Source organism: Micropterus salmoides, unplaced genomic scaffold (assembly GCF_014851395.1).
Source record: "Micropterus salmoides isolate LMB-PRFRI ecotype aquatic unplaced genomic scaffold, ASM1485139v1 Ms_hic_scaffold_1, whole genome shotgun sequence".
NCBI lineage: Eukaryota > Metazoa > Chordata > Actinopteri > Centrarchiformes > Centrarchidae > Micropterus > Micropterus salmoides.
Window position 1 is genome coordinate 46,453,444 of NW_024040040.1, and position 16,359 is coordinate 46,469,802.

At 42.4% G+C, this 16,359-nt stretch overlaps 1 long non-coding RNA gene across 1 annotated transcript; it reads right to left on the reverse strand.

The window, feature by feature from the left end:
- Positions 1–1,157: 1,157 nt before the first annotated feature.
- Positions 1,158–14,556, reverse strand: LOC119912171. Its single transcript, XR_005446078.1, has 2 exons — positions 13,747–14,556; positions 1,158–2,093 (listed from the first exon to the last, which is right to left on the reverse strand). It is a non-coding gene; the product is annotated as an uncharacterized LOC119912171 (long non-coding RNA).
- Between the last annotated feature and the right edge of the window lie 1,803 nt (positions 14,557–16,359).

The following is a 16,359-nucleotide window of genomic DNA, read 5'->3' on the forward strand; positions in this document are numbered from 1 at the left end:
TAGTGCAGCTTTAAACATAGCAGAATTAGAATATGTTACTGTATCTATGTTTACAGTACAACATAGTGGAATTATCATTAAAATGCAACACAGAATGTAAAACTAAAGAACTAAAAGAGGAGAAACTTAAATAAAAGGACAAACAATTAGTACAAAAAGTGGAAAGAGGATGAAACACATCTCCCCATGCAGTGGAAGATCTGACTGCTGGAAACAAGAAGGGAGTAATCCTCATTACCTATGCAGCTGTGTGGGCTGAGTTATCCCTTCAGTTCTGCACTAATTGCTCTGAATCAATAAAACTGTATAATCCAAAGAAAAAGTTCTCAGTCACATTCAGGGCATCATGACCTTGGGAGCCCCTTACGTGCGAGAGACATGTGCATTTATCTGTGTTTTATGCTTTCTAGAAGCAAAAACGCTAAAAATCACTGATTTGAGGGTGAGAGAGAGAGAAAGAGGGGGTGAGACAGGCAGGCAGACAGAGAGAGAAAAAAGGAGAGGATACATTTGAGTGATATCTTTTGAAGCAGTGGGGTTTTGCTACATGCCTCAAGGTGTCACTTCATAATTGAATCCCCTCCTTTGTACTGCGGTGAAGCCGAGGAGGCTCGAGGACAGCCCGAGGACGGCGACGTGAACACCTCCAGGGCCCGCAGGCCACCGTTTCCACCGCTGATAACACTGGAAATGAGCAGTATCACCACCTGATAACTCTCCATGGAGACAGTGTCCTAATGAAAAAAAAGCTATTATGCATCTCAATGGGGAAATGACAACAAAGCACAGAGAATTGTCACATTATAATTATGAGCAGTGAATGGGTAGAAGAGGAACCCTTCATGTTTCATGACTGAGTCTGCTCCTGCTGCAATTACGCTTTCGAGAGGCCGCTGTCCATTCATGCACAGCCACAAATTATTGTCATTTAGTCCCAACTGTCAAAATGATCATTCATATTGTGACAAAACTTTCAAAAAAGTGAGAAAGGTTTTAGAAAGGAAGGATTGACTGTGAGTTCAGCACTTAATAATTTTGTGTTTAGAGGTACTAGGACATTTTACGTAAGTAAAAGAAACAATATCAAAATGTAAAAACAAACCATTATTATTAAGTGAAATTATTAAGTGAAAAGTAAAAGTATTCTCAGCTACATATACTTAAAGTTTTTTTAATAAGTAAAAGCATTCTTTATGCAGGAAAATTGTATATTGTATTATTATATATTATTGGATTAATAGTAGGATTTTACTGTTAAAACTGTCATATACAATTACTGAACGTTGTGCAGTCCGGTGGTTCCCTTCTAAGGATTCATGAGATGAATAATGGGCTAGGAAAGAACATAAAACTAAGTTCTTTGTCACAAATTTGCATTCATGTTTTTGACTTTTTCTTCTAATATTTGCCTTTTTTTAAGAAATATTGGAGGATTTTACCTCTTTTTACAAATCTTAAATAACATAAAAAGTACAATATTTCCTACTGAAATGTATGCAGTACAAGTATAAAGTAGAATCAAACAGAAATACTCTTTACAATTGTACTAAAAAAAATGCAGTAATTGAATAAATGCACTTTTGACTTTTCTTCAGCGCATAATATATCGCACATACCAAAGCTGCAAATCACAAAGAAGCAATCTTACAATCTTATCTGGACTGCCAAGGTTAGTCGTACATAGCCGATGAATGATTCACTACTTTACTGTACTAGTTGTGAATGTTCATCATGCTTCTCCAGCCTTCTCCGGGCGAAGAAGAAAGAAGAAATGAATTTTCCTTGATCCATTCTTGCCTCATTCCAAGGCCAAATTGGCTATTGATCAACGTCTCTTTGTCTATTAAGGCAGAGTCTTGCATGCCAAAATTGGTCACCACCGTGACGGCTGCCCATATCTCAATGCTGATTGATTCCTTGGATGCTGTGGCCAGCCGGGCCAAACCAAGGTTGATGGGAGAGGGGATGAGGATGATTGTCTGAGGTTGCCGTCAGGTTGGCAGTCAATGCACATGATCAGTAGAGCAGGAATCCACATAGGCCGATGCTTTTGCCTCGTTTCTTTGGCTCGACGTTACCCACACCCCTCTGTGCTTCGGTTGAAAAGGAAATGGATACAAAGAGAAAGGTTATTCCATTCATCCGTTTGGAGGGACTTGATGCAATCAATACTGGCAGAGTGGAATGACAGAGCAGCGGCTAAGGCAGTGCAAGGACATAGACTGTGGTATTGTAAAAGGAAGCACAAAAAAAGAAAATCCCCCTACTGTGACCAGCTGAGAAAACAACAGTCGCTTTGATTGCTCTTTTCTCCGAAAGAGTTTTCAGCTGTGCCTTTTGGCTTTCACTGGTTTGAATGAGACTTGATTGATTTTCAAAAATCCCTCTGAACTATTTTTCACTGTTAAAATCCAACCACCGGACAAGTTCGGACATGTGATTGCAAGAACAGACATTTTCCGAAATAGAATACAACACATTGCCTTTCGAAACTAGCCTGGCTCCTCTAATTTAAGGTGAGGCTACAGTCTTAGCAGTGCTCACACTCAAGTTACAACAACAACACCCCGATTAATGGAAATGAGAAGAAAATTTATCTTATCCAGATATGTGATTGGTATTTTATTAATTTCCCAGATACAGAACCATGAAATGGAATTAGCTCATGTGTTTATTTGATATACCAAATGATTTCAGATAATGACATCAAACTTTCATCTCATCATTAAAATGTGATGTGTTTTTATCTGGCTGGTTAATTCAACAAGAATATAAAAAAAGAGGAGAATGCCTGGTAAGTCACGTACCCAGAAGCAGAATGTAACTAAGTACAATTTAAATTTAAATGTACCTTGCTTCTCCCATTTTATGCTACTTTATAGCCTACTTCTACTGCACTACATTTTACAGGGAAATATTGGGCTTTTTACTTTATTACATTTATTCGACAACTATACTGTTACTGCTACTTACTTAAAAAATGAAATACAAAATATAACATCATCTTAACACATTACTGTTTCAAAAAATACTTCAATCATATAATATACCACTAACGGGGAATTCTTCTACATAATAACTTATACTTTAAGTACATTTAAGTGCATTTAGTTGATCATACTTAAACCTGCATTAACTTATTTTTTTCAGTGGGCAGCAAGCTGTAAACACAAGACTGACATATCACGTTTTATAGTAAGTTGTATAGCAACCTGTTAGCAAACATGCCTTTTTACACATCCAGCAGACACGTAAGTACCACATCAGCATTCATTAACATCCATTTGGAGTTTTTCTGGCCACCTAATAAGTCCAATATTCACTCTTAGTTTGGCTCTTTTGTCTCCACCAACTCAAACACCAAATGGCTCTTTAGCAGCTAAATGCTCCATTATGTACACCAGCTAGTTGTTAACTTTGTCTGTCTGTGCTGGGCAGGCAGTGTGCAGTGAATTTGTGAGAGCTTTTTTACTGCTGCAGCTGGAAATGCTGGTGAGAGCAGTAACAGTGAACCAAAACAGTTCCCCTTCGAGGGAACTCGAACTGCGTCGGTGACAACAATATGGGAACGCTAGCTTCTTTCTATTCAGCAGGCACTCTGGCTATGTTTGGAAGCTCCATCATCCTACCTGAAGTCGAGACGAAGCAGATCATGTCGAAGCGATTCCGACAGTGTGTCTTTCCATGTGAGCGTTTCATCACAGAAGGTGATACCCATGGGATGTGCGTCTCACGCCTGGGGATGTCGCACGCCCAGGCAGCTCTCGAGGTGGCTGCCTGCGACCATTGCGAGGCCCTGCCCCTGTGGGTGCTGAGGTCTCGAGCAGCTCTTTTTCTAGAGGATGGTCGGATGTCGCTGAGGCGTCGCGGCGGCTCCGATCCTGGGGATCGCAACGCGAGATTGCCGAGGGTGCCGGAACGGCTGAGGCCTTTTTCCGGTCCTCGTCCGCGGAATCCTCCTCCCCTCGTCCCCGATCGGGAGCCCGCTTCTCGGTTTCTCCCACTCGAGGGGTGAGTCCGGAGAGGCTTGCACGATCTGGCTCTGAGGAGTGCACCATCGGTGCACCATCGGTGGGCAGCAAACTAGACGAGCGGTTTCTGCAACACCGAGCGCCACCCCCGCGTCGGCCCCTACCATTTTTTCCGGATCTACACAACAAGTTGTGTAGATTGTGGAACAAACCCTTCTCTGCACGGCTGTCTACGTCCCCCCGGCTGGACTACGGCAACGTGACGGAGATCAGACAGCACGGCTACGGAGCAATGCCACGAGTGGAGGAGGCGCTGGCTAGCTACCTCTCTCCCAATCTCGCCCACAGCCCCCCCGGAAGACGAATCTGAGGACCATCATTCAGTCTCGGCGGGCCCGGGGGGAGAGGTCCTGAGACTTTGAGTAGTATGTCATCCTCGCCCACCTTCAGCGTTTGGGGCTGCGGCTCAACGCGAAGAGCGTGCTGACACCCGCCCAACAGACTATGTTCCTAGGGGTGGTGTGGGACTCAACGATGATGCGGGCCCACCTGTCTCCCGCGCATCGAATCCATTTTGTCCACAGTGACTGGAGTGCAGTTAGGCCGCGCCATCACTGTAAAACACTTTCAGAGGGTGTTGGGTCTCCTGGCAGCAGCGTCCAGTATAATACCTTCTGGGCTACTGCACATGAGAGCCCTGCAGTGGTGGCTAAAATCCAAGGGATTCCCCCCGAGGGGAAATTCGCTCCGTCTGATACGGGTTACGAGCGGGTGCCTTCGTTCCCTGTCTGTATGGAGGAAATCTTGGTTTCTGTCCCGTGTTGGGAGCGATCTGTCTCCGAACAATTATTTCGACAGATGCCTCACTCACGGGATGGGGCGCAGTCATGGACGGCCGCTTCACGAGAGGCTCCTGGGAGGAGCATCATTCCTCTTGGCACATAAATTGCCTGGAAATGTTGGCGGTTTTCAGAGCTCTGAGGAGTTTTCTGCCCGCCTTCCGCAGTCGCCACATCCTTCATACATTCGTCAGAACCGACAATACAGCAGTGGTGGCCTATTTGAATCACCAGGGGGGTCTGCGCTCGCGCCCATTATGCAAACTGCCACATCAGATCCTCCTGTGGTCCCAGCAGAGACTGCTGTCCCTCAGAGCGATGTACATCCCTGGGACCCAGAATCAAGGAGCAGACCTGCTGTCGAGACAGGGGCTGAGGCCCGGGGATGGGGACTTCACCCCGAGGTGGTGGAATTATATAATTATATTAAGAGTTCGGCCCCATAGACGTGGCGTCCCGAGAGACGGCGCACTGTGCCCTGTGGTTCTCCCTCTCGCCCCCAGCCTACGCTAGGGTTGGATGCCATGGTGCAGATGTGGCCGAGGCTGCATCTGTATGCGTTTCCCCCAGTCGCTCTGCTCCCGGGTGTTCTGGAGCGGGTCTGCCAGGACATCGTCAGTCTACTACTAGTAGCCCCGTTTTGGCTGGCACGAGTGTGGTTCTTGGGTTTAATATCGCTCCTCGAGGGCCCGCCCTGGCAGGTCCCTCTGAGGAGAGACCTGCTGTCCCAGGCGGAGGGCCGGATCTTTCACCCGCACCCCGCCCTGTGGCAGCTATGGGTCTCAGTTCCTAGAGGCAGGCCTGACGACAGGAGCAGTCGAGACGCTGCTCAGCTCCAGAGCCCCGTCCACGAGAAGGATGTACGGCCTAAAGTGGAATGTGCTCACTACCTGGTGCAGAGAACGGGCGGTGGACCCAGTTACCTGCTCGGTAATTGTGATACTGGAGTTCCTCCAGCACCGTTTCTCCGCTGGCCTCTCCCCGTCCACGCTCAAAGTGTATGTGGCTGCCATTGCAGGAGGAAAGCAGACCAGCTGCTGGTGTGTTTCGGGTCCCCCAAGGCTGGGCTCCCCGCTTCCAAACTCACCATCAGCAACTGGATCGTTCAGACTATTTCCCTGGCCTATCAGGTGCGCAGTTTGCCTTCACCTATGGCCGTAAGGGCGCACTCTACTTGAGGCATGGTGGCTTCTAGGGTCCTCCTCGCAGGGGCGTCACTCCAGGATTTGTGTGACGCGGCTGGCTGGGCCACCCCTCACACTTTTATCCGGTTTTACAGTCTGGACCTTCCTTCTGCACCCGGCACCCGTGCACTCTCCTCCTAGTCGTGCCGTCAGGTTCTGCACGCTGGGGGCAGGCGGGGTTTCGGCGCAGCCTAAGTGGGTATCTCGTTCCCTCAAAGGGGAACGTCTCGGGTTACGTATGTATACGTACGTATATTCCCCGAGAAGGGGAAGAAGACACAGCATCGGTCCGCCACACCTCACCCCGCCTGGAGTGCCTTGCTTCATAGAAAGGGCTAATGTGTCCCATGTGCCGGCGTGCTTATATACCCCCTCCGGTTACGCCGTCACACACTACCGTTCTAGTAACATCAATAGGATTGGAGTAGTTTCATTCATAATTCAGCCCTGCCACGCACAGAGGCGTTCCCATATTGTCGTCACCAACGCAGTGTCTTACATACGTAACCCGAGACATTTGTTTGCAGGCTGCTAAACTATAACAATGAGCTGAAAGATGCTAAACCCTCAACTGCATAATTTTGTGATAGTTACCTGTGGGTTCATCACTATGGGTAACACATTAAGCGTAGCCATTTTGTCGCTGTTTGTTAATATAAAAATATTGATTAGTGCCTAGCTGTTGTGTTAGTGTGGGCTTGGTCTTCTGCATTTCATATTTTCTGTTGAGCTATTATGATGAAACATGCAATTTTGTGAAACAAAGAGTTTCTCTTCATTTAAAATGTGGTTTTTTTTCTTCCAAATAGGCTGTACATAAACTGCACCAAAAACATCAAAGTTCCAGAGCAATTAGATAGCTGTCATTGGGAAATAGAGCAATGTAGCCTTGCTCTCTCAGAACACACAAGGCCAAAAGAAAGTGTTATAGAGTATTGAGGGGGAAAACATATGTTCATCAAGACTTTGTTTTGCATCTAGTAAATTCTTGAGGTTCAGAATTCATCATTAAGAACATTAATCAGCAAAAATACTTTCAGAGAGGCTAAGTGCTTTGAAAAAACTCTGCCAACAGAGTGCTGCCAAAATCTAGCTCTTGTTCCAGGTTTTACATTACTTCGAAGAAAGGTAATGGCGAGTGATGGCGTGCCAGTCAAAGCAAATGAGCTGTTTCTGAAATGTCAAATGAAACGGTGCAACCTTTCGAAAGGTTAAGCATAACACGGGAAGCCCTACTGTACGGACCTCACCGCCTGACAATCGGTGTGGCCCCAACATAAGATTATCCTCCCTGCAAACTGACGGGAAGATAATAAAAACATCAGAATGGGAGCAGATCATAAATTGAGTCAGATGAGTCTTAATTGTAACGACAATATTAATGTCTGCTCCAGGGTATCAATAAATCATGAGTTACACTGAGGATGGCTGCTGAATTTAAATTCTTTCTCCATGCATAATTTGATTTTCCCAAACAGCTGCTCAGGGTAATGTGGAGGACTTTATGGGATGGTGACAGAGTGGGCTCAGGAGAATCCAGCGAGGGAGGAGGGATCCAAGAGATGGTCTACCATGCGTTCAGAATGGCTTGTATCCTGGTCTGATTTAAAGACTTTTTAAATTAAAGTATGTGATGTGATCAATTTGAGGCTGCCTACGTGGGAAGTGGCAGCTGTTTTAAATGAGGTGGGATTAAACCGGAATTACTGAATAGTACAGGTCAAATACTCACATTACCCCTTCCAATTTCAAAACAAACACACTGTGGTGTTATGTTTGCAAAACAACTTGTGGAAAGAAAAATCTAAAATTGGGTATTTACTAGGTGCTGAACGATTAAGTAAAGCAGTCTGCAGACAAAGCATAAAGTTCGCACCTTACCTGTACCTTTACATGTTGTTGTACAGTGGCCTTATGCTTGAGAGAAGCTGACAAGACAGAAACTTTAGCTTCACACAGGGAATGAAAGTAGCACACCCGCCACCCGCGGGTAACTTGGTGGTGGTGGTGGGTGAAATCGTCGGGCCATCCGCCCTTTGACGGACAGGAAAAATGCACAGCGGAAAGACACATGTAGTAAGCGCATTGCGGCGATCGGCGCCAGCGTCACACACACAGCCATCAGTAAGAAAAGGAAATATCTTTTAAGTTTAAAACTAAACGCACAAGCCCGAAAGAGGCCCAGTCTGTCCCGAGTTACAGCCAGCGCGCTGCTCAACAGCATCGGAGGCTGCAGGGGTGGGGAACTCCGGTGTTGTCGGAGAATTACCAAGCTTGTCTATTAAATATGAGAGGTGTCCCTTGGTTTTATTTTCATTGGCCAACATTATTAATTGGTGGTTGACCTGTGGGTTTTGTACTGAGCGCTTACTGTATCATACACTGTGGTAAACTTAGTTCTTGTGATCTGTAGGTAGGCCTGCCAGATGATATTAGGCCTATATCAAATAAATTTAATGCCATGACTTGACTCTCAAATTATCTTTCTCATATTATTAAAATTTGATATTTCTTCTCCACCATAGCTCATAATAATAATTCATGCATCACCTAATTTCATCATAACACAGGTCTGACCTACAAGAAAGAACAGTGTGTGTTTAATCTAGCTAATATTGTGTTGTTCATACCACACGCTAATTTACTGCTTGTCCATTTTGAATAATACACAAGGTAAAGAGCTTAAAAATTAATCGCATATTAAATCGCAATCGCAATATTGGTTTAAAAAAAATCTCAATTAGATTATTTTCCAAAATCGTTCAGCCCTTATATTTACTATATGTGAACAAGTGCTTATCCAAAGTGAGCTTAGACTAAAACTTCTTCCTGAATACTTTTGTTAATTGACTACTTTTTAAGCTGTTAGCCTCACTAATCAATCTATTTATATTAACATTGGGTCGAAAGACTATGTGTAATGGGAAAAATGTTGCTCGCAGTGACAAGCCCACAGATAATTATCACCCTCCCTTCCCTTCAGTGGTTTTTCACATCATTCAGCTCATTGTTTTGGTTTTATGGCTCATATTGCACTGTTTCCATTCACTCTAACCTTTTTTTCAGCATCAGCAGGCAGCTGTACACTACCAGTAGACAGGCAACGTTAGCGGCTAGCAGACCATATGAGTGTTTCCTAAAGTAGCGCCCCTTCGAGTTGCGTTTGTCCATGCCTGCCAAAACGGCACATACAGTGTGTGCATTAACTATGATACATAAATCACATGACCTACATCACATGACATTAAACACGCGGTTAATGTTGTGAAACAATCGCAGTTTGGTTTACGCAACAAAAACTACTTGGTTAGGTTTAGGAAAACGTCATGTTTTGGGTTGAAGTAAATAAATTACGTAATTCATGTGATGGAAGTCACGGAAGTTGCATGACGGAAGTCAATAATGTAAGTCACGTGACACGTGAAGTCAGTAACACTATTTGAGTTAAAACTCAATATAACTCAACATTTACATAGTTTCACATGGGACTCATTTTTCTCCTCATGAAAGTGTGGTGTTTGACCCATCTGAACACCCTTCCTGCCTTTGTGCCTGTTTGTCACCTGACTTCCTCGTTGTACGGCCACTAGAGGTCGCTGCCACGATAAAGTAAATATGGGTCGTAAGGTCGTAATAACGTGCTGCACAAACAACCTATATTGTTGTTTTTTTGGTGAGGACTGTCTCGTAAACAGGAAAGTGTTGTAAGTGTTGTGCAAATTCCCCACAGCAACTTTATAATGAGCCGATGTTGTGTTTAAAGTTTGTGCACTGCCCCCAACTGTGTGTCATTTTCAGCTCAAAATACTCCGATTGGTTCACTATGAAATAGACCCACAGCCATTTTTATATTTTGTGTCATGATGAGGTGTTTATTGCTGTGCAGTCATTTTCTTATGTGTGTGTATATGTATATACTCCATATTCCTGTTTATCCAGCTCCCCAATGTCTTTTCCCTTGGATATACTGTGTAGGATTGAGTTAATGTTGGTGGCGCTGTTTGTGAGTTTCACAACTGTAGCTATTGCGGCTCATGGCAAACAAACAAGAACTACCTAAATACTACCAGAGATGTTTTATAGAGCAGACACGCCACTCAATCACATCCTCAATACAACTCTGTGGTGAAAGCCCGTAACGGCTAAGATGGCGGTTATCCCACCCCTCCCGATAGAAAGCCAATCATCTGCTACAGCCAAAGCGGGAAACATTTTTCAGCCAATTGTGTGGTTCCACTGACATAAGGGTCTGCTGTACTTCTGCTGGCCATGTGCGAAAGCGGTGACTTAGAAGTATAACTAGTCGGGAAAAACGCTTTTTTAACCTTATTTTGGGGCAAACTAGTCAAACTTTTTCTGCGATTTTTATATACCCTATTCATTCAGATAGGAGCCTGGTCTTGTTAGTCCAAAATAGCTGCCCGGAGGCGTTGCTAAGATGGCTGCCGAGTGGCATGACTTGCCTGTAAAGGACTTTGACACTACACATTTCTTCACTCTATCCCAAAAAGCCACTATTTGTAATGACACAAAACACCTGGTTTTTCTAACTATGAAAAGATCAAAATGTAAATGCATATATTAATTAATCAGAACTCGATAGTAAAACAGAACAAGAGAGTAAATTGAGAGAAATTATTTCATTTTTTAACACTTTTACATACTGTCTTCTCCATATTTTGATAGACTTCAATACTTCAGACAGTTTTCTCTGTTAGTGAAAGTAGATCTTTAGAATCCATATTTGATTTCCGAACTATTTCTTCAATTGTTCTTCTATTTCTAGTTCTTGTTGGAAAATGACTTCTAAATGTATTGTTCATGAAGATATTACAAGCAGTGAACTTTATCCCAAATCCAATCTTGAGATTCCACATATCAATGTGTTGTGTGGTGAGAGAAGATGCTACACTGCATACAAATGTGTATGCGAGATCATTAATAGCATTGCAAAGATGTGCCAAATTGAAAATGGAGCACAGATGGTTTTTCGTACAGTTCATTACTTAGATTGCCATCTGAGAACAGAACTGTGGAAATACAGTGTGTGTGCATTGATGAGTCATGTACTGTATGGGCAACAACAACTGTCTGCTGTGGCTCTGAAGACCACAGATAGGCAACCAGACAACACTGGTGTAAAATCAGTGGCAGTACTTTTTCTTATTGTTGCAAATTCACTGAAGAATTTGCACAGTTAAATAATGAATAGTCTGTGCTGCAGAGTTTCTGGATTCAGTAATAGATGTCCTGTTGATCCTAACATTTTAATTGAAGTGCTGATCGATACCTACAGGCTGATGAAGAACATCATGGAGTGTGTAAATTAAAGAAAATATCATATATTTAATTATGACTATAACTTTAAATAACTCAGTTCTACATTAGGGCTAGCAATTGTTTCAAATAGAAAATTTTATAAGGTCAGGTACCTAAACTGTGAAACATTAATTGAGAGAGATATATTGTATTGAAACTTTTCATAACCAAACTGACCTTATTCTGAATGACAGCTTCTATTGAGAGAATACATTTCATTCATCACAAAGCACTAAATTAGTGCTTTAAATTAAAGATAAAAATAGTTTATATGTTGAGAGTCATGTTGAAAAGGTCAATAAGATATGCACAAGAGGTGACATTTATTAATTTTGAGTCATACAGACGTCTTGTTTTTTATATTTTATTTAATTTTAGAGTGCAACTTTAACCTTACTTCAGATAAGTACTAGTATTTGTTTGAGTTTTTGTGTTTTTTTCCCTCCTTTTTAGTCCAGTGCATGGTGATGTCACAGACCGAGTGAGAAGCTGTGGATAAATAAGATATTAAATTAAAAAAACTTCTTTCACTCCAACAGTTCTCTTCATACACTTTATAATACATCAAATATTTTCCCACAAGCCTCCTTTAAAAATCGAACCCACGGGAGCTGATGGAATGAGCAATGAAAGTAAAGCCAAATCCTTCTTCTTCTTTACTTCCCCTTTTTAACGTCTCCCTTAATGTAAGCCTTGTGTAGACATATTATATCATTATGTTTAGCTACTCTTTCTCTCAGTCAGTGTAAAAATCGAAAAGATACAAGTTATCTTTTGGAGGTTGAGCTGTTATTTTCCTTGTCTCCCTGTCTCGCTCTCCTGCTGACACAGGTGTATGTCTGGCTAAACAAACTTGTCCTCAGGAAACTGTAGGCTTGTGCAAACAGTTTTCCTGCCTCCCAAAAACAAGTTCCTGGCTTTTAACCTCTACTTACAGTTCAGACTGGGAGCTCACCGAAGAGGGTCTTTTAGGTTCGTTGACATGCACAGGAACATTGAGCTTACTTTGAGCTATAGAATTCCTCCTTGAGCTTTTGCTAAATTTACATAGTGAAATTACTAAAAGCTGGAGTATTTCTACACTGGATCAAATTACTACAGATACACAAGTCCTCCAACCTAAACAGCAAGTCGTTTTATCTATGCCTCCCAAAACGACACATATGAGCATAAACTATGTTACGTAAGTCACATGACCTACGTCACGTGACATTAAACCATAAACATGTGGTAAACATTGCGAAATGGTCGCAATTTGGTTAGGTTTTTTCAACAAAAACTACTTGGTTACTACTACTTAGTTTGGGTTCAAATAAGTACATTACGTTAGTCACGTGACGGAACTCAATAAGTCAATAACAGAATTTATGTGACTTAAGTCTGTAACGCTATTCAAGTTAAAACTCAAAGGAATTCAACATTTACTTGGTTTCACATGGGACTCGAATGCCATTCTCCTATCTATAATACATCATCCGACTTCCTCCTTTGATACCGTTGTACGGCCAGTAGAGTTTGCTGCCACAATAAACGTAAATATGGGTCATAATAACGTGCTGCACAAATTGCCTTTATTGTCATTTTCTGGTGAGGACAGAAATTGTAAAAAGGGCAGCTTGTATTTTAAATCTAAAGACCATTATCGCTCGACTCTGCTCTGTACCTCTGAGGTCTATGGAGAATTTTAGTGTCTTTCAGGCCTTTGTTCTTCTTTTAGGGGACGCAACTTTACTGTTTTGGTTCACTCTCATCAGCGTTGTTTTCAGAAGCAGCTGTTTTCTCCTCAGCTCCAAACAGCTGACAGACAAAGTCAGCGACTAGCTGGTAAACATATTGGAGCATTTAGCAGCTAAAGAGATAGATATTTCACTCAGAAGTTGCTGGGGAGCAAAGCAGAGCTTAAAGGAGAATGAATACTGGACTTGGTTTCATCAAGTGGACACAATCACTACCCCAAATTATTGATAATCTAGCTTCTGCTCAATGTGTAAATATGTTCACAATATTAACTGATGTGCTGTCCACCAAGTGGCTACAGAAAATGAATTAATGCAGGTTTATATTGAGGTTTGGATCCTGGCAAAATCTTTTTGAATAATAAAGATAGTTGCAGCAGTGTGAGATTTTCAATACATGATCTGAATTAAGTAACACTACTATGGAAGAATTCGATACCATAGATAAGCAAATGTACATGGTATGATAACCTTCAATTTCATACCACAGTATACACTGAAATCGTACATGAAGACGAATCAGATAGAAAATTGGAGACTGAGGGATTTGTATATAGCTGATTGAATGTTTTTTTATGTCTTTATTAGTGTATTTCATCTTCTTTTGCTTCTTGTTGATAAGTATTGATCTGAAACTTCCTCTTGTCCTTATCTAATCCCTTCTGTCAGACTATCAGCTGCACCCCCCATTTTGTACCTGTGCCCGACTTCACTCTCCTCCATTTTAGTCATCTCAGTGCACAGCAGCTTTCGTGAAATCCATTTCTTCACAACACCTCTGGGCTCCGCACCTCCCTGGGGTGAGGTGAGCCCTGCTGTCATCATCTTCTCTCTGCTTGTCTGCAGGTTGAAAACTTTCCTCTTTTATCTGCGGGGTCTGAAGAGGCCTAAACGCCAGTCAGAAAGACAGGGTTGTAAATCTCACTCATCGAGGCAAACATCTCCAACAGAGGATTATGTCTCTTTGTCTGTGTTTGATTTCATCTTCCACTTCTGTAAAACAGTGGTAGAAACACACATGCTTAACACCATTTCAGTAATTAGCCTGAAACCCTTTAAAGAGAGGAAATTCCTATTTTTTAGATTTATTTTGGTGACATCTTGGTTGCAAAGCAGCCAAGTAGACGCTTCCCAGGTATCGCCTGTCAATAAAAAAATATTGCAATAGTGTGCAATCTTCCCTCAGTTTTTCTGTAGATGTCTATAACTGCTCATGTTCCTCATCTGTTTATTCTATACAAACAATGCTGCTGCTTCTGGTAACATAAAAAGAAACATTTCCTATGTGGAAAGGAATGATCCCAGGAAAGATCTACCCAACAGAAAGCTTTCATAGGCTGAACGATCAGCAGACAGATACTAGACTAGATTCTGACATTTATTAATAGAAACATGAATAATAATAATTGTCTTTTTTTTAAAGTTTGTCTTGATAAATGATTGTTTTTTTTTTATTCTATGAGTTGTGATTCTGATGGTGATCATAGTAAAGGCTTATTGTTTTTGTGGAAAGTGTGGATGTTTGTTTAATTAAAAGAAAGCCATTCCTTTCCAACAACCGACCAACTACAGGAACTATTGGGACTCATTAATGGAAAACTATGGCTTATTACAAATTAGGTTTCATTGTCATTGCCCTGACCATCCAACCCGTTCTCATCCCAGGGTGTCACATGCATATGCTTGATCCAGACCCTGGGTACCCTATAGCGTAGATTTTGCACGTGTAGAGCTTTGCGGTTAGATTTAGAAAAAGATCATGGTTTGATTTACATTTACATAAGTCAAGTAGGCCTAACTTATGTACCTTACCTAAAAAGAAAACTTTTTTGACTTTTTGTATCACACAGAAAACAAACACCAAACACAAACACAACGTCTTCTGACCCACCCGTCCACCCACTCCACCTCTTACTTGGACTTTGTTATTTATAATAGGCCTACTTTTAGCTTTGAACAATGACGCTAAAGGGTGCCATGTATGCTGGTACCACACACCAAAAGACCTGACAGAGCGTAGGTATTTGACCCCATGGGAATGAGTACGGGCTGGGCCATCAGGTCTATCACTTATGATACTGTCATACTCACCACTAAACCCAACAGGCTGAAAAACATAAACTTTCTGATAATTCTATAGGTTGTAAACAAGCCAACCGATTTGCCAGATTAGCTACAACTTTATTCTGAAAGTGAACTGAAAGTGAGTGCACCAGCAATGTCAGCAATAATTCCACAACATGGGGTGTCCTTGTGGCCTCTAGCAGTTAAGATGCAGACCCTGTACTGTGATCTCAATGTCCCCTGTATAATTTCAGCTGGGTACCCTGTGGTACATGTCATTCTCCCCCTCTCTCCCCTCATTTTCTTTAACCATTATCCACAAATAAAGACAAAATAACTTCTAGTTTTCTCTTCCACATAACTTTGACTAACCTGAGGATTTGTTTTTTGTGATCGGTGCCCCGTTGGACCAATTTGTAGCGTTACTTAGATCCCAGTAATTAAGTTAAACATTTGATTGCACATCGTTTCAGGATATTGGAACATGCAATAGAATATCAATTACAAAATGCACAAGTCTGGTGCTGGCACTTCTGGCTGCTAAGGGAGCTGCACCACCTCCCCTCCAGGCTACTGCCCAGCCAGGGCTCCGTGTTGTTTTCCTGCCCGGCTCCTCACACTCCCTTCCCTAAGGCAACCTCCCCACTGCTCCTGAAGAGCATCAGCTCCTCCACCTCCTGGATACCCGACGGTCCACTGACCTGCTCACCCTGGTCGGGACAACAGAGAGACTCCTTGTCAAATATCCTCTCATCGACAAGCACTTCACGTACGTCCCTTGCTCTCCTGAATCACAGGCCGTGCTCCCTTATTGCCCTCCTCTGAAAATGTTCCTGCCTTGTTACGGAAATGCATGAATAACGTTTCCCTTTGTCCTTGTCCTCTGAACTTCTCAATCATCTCTAGTTACTTGTACGTTTGGGCACTGGCTACTTAAAATGCAAATGTAAAGAGGTCAGTTTTGAGTTTCTACATTTCAGCACTCCAGCAAGTTAAATGTGGTTTCAAGTCAGCCTTGATCTGCTTGAAATGCCCTGCAAAATAACAGACTGTGCAGAACAATAGTTTTTATGACTAAATATCAGTGCAAACACAAATTGCAGACCTGGAAAAGAGTCATGGATTTGTAGTGTTAGAATAAATTGGTGGTGAGAGATAAGGAGCTTTTTTCTCCTTTTTATACATTCAGGGAGGTTTTGCTGAGCATGCATACTCTTATTCAGCACCTTCACATTCACATGCTTAT